General features: G+C 39.3%; 2 protein-coding genes across 3 annotated transcripts in view; one reads left to right on the forward strand and one right to left on the reverse strand.

Annotated features, from left to right (window-relative positions):
- Positions 1-4712, forward strand: part of LOC116103577 (SLAM family member 5-like) — a 204889-nt gene that overhangs the window by 93465 nt on the left and 106712 nt on the right. The gene's annotated exons all lie outside the window — the stretch shown is intronic.
- The window catches only part of LOC116069390 (SLAM family member 5-like), an 18479-nt gene that overhangs the window by 11410 nt on the left and 2357 nt on the right, over positions 1-4712 (reverse strand). The window lies entirely within an intron of this gene.

Genomic DNA, 4712 nt, shown 5'->3' on the forward strand with positions numbered 1-4712 from the left:
GAGGGGAGGAGAGGGGAGGAGCCAAAAGGAGTAGAGAGGGGAACTTCATCATGGCAGAAGTTCTTACACTACATACATTTGGAAATGTAACTTTGGGCTTGATTTATTCTTAGTCATTGATGCTCTACACTTGTGAAAGCAATGGAGGGAGGGTTTCTAAAACAGGTGAAACTGAAGAGTGTATCATGCTTATAGCCATTACACTCTGAATATAGAGCAAAATATTTTTTTTCCCAGACAGGGTTTCTCTGTGTAGACCTGGTTGTCCTGGAACTCACTCTGTAGTCCAGGCTGGCCTTGAACTCAGAAATCCACCTGCCTCTGCCTCCCACATGCTGGGATTAAGGGTGTACACCACCACTGCCTGGCTTACAGCAAATTTTATACTGATCCAGTATCTGCAAAAATACCTTTGCCTCAGTAATGGAGTTGTTTCATTTAGGCATAAGAATGGATGCCAATAATCCATGCATTTAGAAGAGTGGTGCAGAAAGATTATGAATTTAAGGCCAGACAGGGAACACCCATTAAAACCATTCAAAACCAAAAGAGACTTAATCTCTTAATAAATTATAAGCATCAGAGGTGTGGTGGTTTGAATTAAAATGGCTCCCACAGGCTCCTGTTTGAATGGTTAGTCACCAGGAAGTAGAACTGTGGGAAACAATTAGAATTAGGAGGTATGCTGTGTTAGAGGAAATGTGTCACTGGAGGTGGGCTTTGAGTTTTCAAAAAGCCCAGAGTAAGTCCAGAATTTCTCTCTGCTTCTTGACCTGCAGAGCAGGATGCAGCTCTCAGTTATTGCTCCAGCCAGATGCATGCTATCATGCTCGCTGCCATGAATATAATGAACTAGACCTCTGAAACTGTAAGCAAACCTCAAATTAAATGCTTTCTTTTACAAGAGTTGGCTTGGTAGTGGCTGTCACTACCAAGTTCACTGCCATAGAATACCAACTTAAACAGAAAGAATTCCTCTCTGTAATTGCTATTCTTGTTTGTCAACTTGACTACATATGGAATTAATTAAAATCCAAAAATTGAGGGCACACCAGTGAGGGACTTTTTTGCTTAATTTAAAGGAGAAAGATACACTTCTAATCCTGATCTTCAGGTGGAAAGACACACCTTTCATCTGGGCCATGCATTCTGCTGGAGGCCTATATAAGGACATGGAAGACGGAAACATTTGCTTTATGACTGCTTTCTCTCACCTTGCTGGCAAGTCCATTCCCCCACTGGCATTAGAGCCTACTTCTTTGAGATTCCAGTGTCTACTGAAGAGCAGCTGACAGTCTGTGGGGAGCCGTGAATCTTGAGAGGCATTCGCCATGGCAAGATGGCGCCTACTTCCGCTGTTAACTCCTTGTGGACAACTGTTTGCGCCTGTGCGTAGAGAACTGTTGGCGCATGTGCGTAGAGTGAAAAGACGCCATGTCACGGCCCATCCCGGGGCTTTACGTAGGGTAATGAGCGAACAGCCAATCATGAGCAGACACACCACGCTGTGGGCAGATACGCGCACTGTGGTGTATATAAGCAGTGCGGATTTTGGGCTCGACCCTTTTTTACTATGGATGGAGACAAATAAACAGTTGCTGCAGAAGGAACCTAGTGTCTGCGTGTCTTCTTCCCGGCGAGAAGACTGCGCGGGCTACAACAGTCAACCTTGTGGATTGAGGAACTTTTAGATTCATAGCCAGCCATTGTTTGTTTTGCTGGATAACAGTCTGTGAGTCATTCTAATAAATTCTCTTCCTACACAGAGATTAATTCCATAAGCTTTGTTTTTCTAGACTCTAGAATCCAGAGAACCCTGACTAATACAGATTTTTTGTACCAGAAGTGGTTCTTGAGTGAGTGAAGTATAAGAATCAATCTTATAAATATCTAGAATTTTCCAATTAGCCAATACCTACAAGTACTTAAGGCTCTCCAGTTCTTGAAGCCTCTTCTGGGAGCTCAGAGTGTACTAAGTGACCATGGCTTTAACTATTTATGAATGGAAGGGGACAAACACATTTGATTATTCTAATTCACCAATTGTGAGTGGCAATAGATTTGGTGACTCTGTGTATAAACTTTTGACAGTTTGTGGAAAAATAAGGAAAGTGATGGTACTTGTTGGTTTCTCTTAGCATCTCAGGACAAATTGACAAAAGATAGGAATGAATCCTGTGATAAAATTAACCAACTTCTAGCATCTCGGAATACAGTGCAATACAACAGTGAACTTAGTCATAACATTGACCAACTCCAGACACACATGAACAGTCTAACGGTTGGTAATGTGCCCTGTAAGAGAATCTTCTCTCCAGCAGCCAAAGAGCTCAAGTTGTGGGAAATCGAACCAAAGGTCTCATTATAAGGTAGGCTGAAGGTCAGCAAAAACTCAGGTTGCAGCCTTGAAGCATGTACTCCATCTTGTTCATTATTTGAGTCTTCAATAGGATCATCTTCATTTAGCTTAAGAAGTTTCCACTGCAGTAGTTTTCTATACCACCCCTCAAATGCCCTTCAGTTCTAGCTGATTCTCTCCAAATTCTTTCAACCACATCTCCCCTCCTCTGCCACATCCCATTCCAGTCTCCTCAACTTCCAGTCCACCCACAAAATTTATACTATTTCCTCCTCCCAGGGAAATCTATACGTCCTTTCTAGTCCTTTTCTCCATACCTAACTTCTCCAGCTCTTCAGAGTGTAGCTTACTTATCATTTTTTAATGTACTAATATCTACATAGAAGCAAATACATACCATATTTATCTTTTTGGATAAATCTTACTCAGGCTGATTTGTTCTACTTTCATCCATTTACTTGCAAATTTCATGATGTAATATTTTAAACAGATGAGTAATACTTCATTGTATAAATGCACCACAGTTTCTTCATCCATTCTACTATTGGGGGACATCTAAGTTGTTTTGAGTTTCTGGCTATTTTTGTTTGTTTGTTTTTGTTTGTTTGTTTTTTGTTTTTTCCACGTGTAAGAGGTTTAATTGAGAGGGAGAGAGGGGACAGTAGTGGGAAGAGAGGAGGAAGAGAGAGAGAAAGAGATGGAGGAATGTTCCCCATATATATGGGTTGTGATGTAGTAGCCGCAGGTAAAGGTGGGATGTGAGCCCAATGGATTCTGGGAATATGGTGGCTGTTGCCCTGGCAACGGGTCTGTGAGACCTGCCCATGGGATGCCACAGGCTTTGGAGGCCCTGATGTTAACATACCTCCCCTTTTGATATTATAAAGAGAAGGAAAAAAAAGGGAAGGGGAAGCTGATGGTGAAAAGGGAATGAGAGTCCTGTCTCTTAAGCTACTTCCTGCTGTCTAGGGGCATTGTCAATGGGGAGTAGCTGGCTTTCACCATCGGGGTCCACTTGGTAAAGGTTTGCATCAGGTTCCTCTGTAGACAGTGGATCATCTGTGGGCAGCAGCTGGCAATTCGGTAACAGGAGCTGATTAATATTTTGGTTAGAAATTTTTTGTATTTGTCATTGAAGGAATGTAGAAACAAGATTAATGAGGCAAGGAGCAAATAATAACACCAGGAAGATGACTAGGAAAGGAGCTACAAATGTGAATATCCATTTCCATATGGGGTTTTCAAAAATCCCAAAGCTGGAGGTCTCATGGTCCCTGAAATTTTTTTATGTCTGACTGTATCTCCTGGATTTTATTTCTTTTTTTTTTTAATACATTTACTTTATTTTTTAAACTTTTATTGCATTATAATGAAAAAAGTTACATGATTTCAATTTATCTGAATTGTTAACATTTAAGAACATATTTTAAGTAAATAGAATTAAATCACATTCTTGTTTCCCTTTTGTACCCCCACTCCCCCCTGGAACCTCCTCTGCTTCAATACTAACAATATCTTTTTTGTCATATTCTTTAAAATTTATAAACTATTATAACAATAAAAATGAGTATTATAAAAGTTGTTTGATATAAAACAACAATCAATTTAACAGTATTATGTAGATGCTCGTCTACAGCAATAGTGAAAATACATTTTTCTCTATACAAATTTTAAATAACTCCAAACATATTAGCTGTATATTTCAAAATAGTACATCACTACTAGTATTTTCTTAAATGAACATGAATATATAAAGTCTTTTTGCTTGTTTGTTTTATATTTAGTAGAGTTTAAAATCTTGGCTCTTTCTGTGGTACAAGCCCAAAATAAGAACAATATTTAGACATTGGATTTCATTGTAATAAGGCTGTACTTCAATGACCCTCAAATCACCAAAGGATTTTACCTCCATCGTAGCTAAGCTGAGAGTTGACAGTTCTGCTGAACCAAGAAATGAATTGTAGGCTCGATTTTTGGATTAGAGACTTCCTGTTACGGTCAAAGCTATTTGACTTGAGTGAGTGGCTTTATTCTCAGGCCACAGAGAACAGGTTACATTTATTTAAGAAATGGTGTAGGGTATTAAGATGGTCTATCCATAAAGTCATTCAACAACTGTTTCAATGAAGAATAGTTCTGCTTGGAGGGTGGCACAGACATTAGGTGAGGGTAAGAATTTGGTTCATTAGCTGTGATAATTTGGAAGAGTATTCATCTCAGAGAAAGAGTAACTTATAAAGTCCTCTTCTTTAAACTTAATACAAGTGTTACAAACGCAAACAAAACATTCAGTCTCACTCTTTGTTGTTCTCTTACAAGCAACCTCCCTAATTAATCGTCTATATTTCTTTTG

This window comes from Mastomys coucha, unplaced genomic scaffold (genome assembly GCF_008632895.1).
Source record: "Mastomys coucha isolate ucsf_1 unplaced genomic scaffold, UCSF_Mcou_1 pScaffold1, whole genome shotgun sequence".
NCBI classification, from domain to species: Eukaryota; Metazoa; Chordata; class Mammalia; order Rodentia; family Muridae; genus Mastomys; species Mastomys coucha.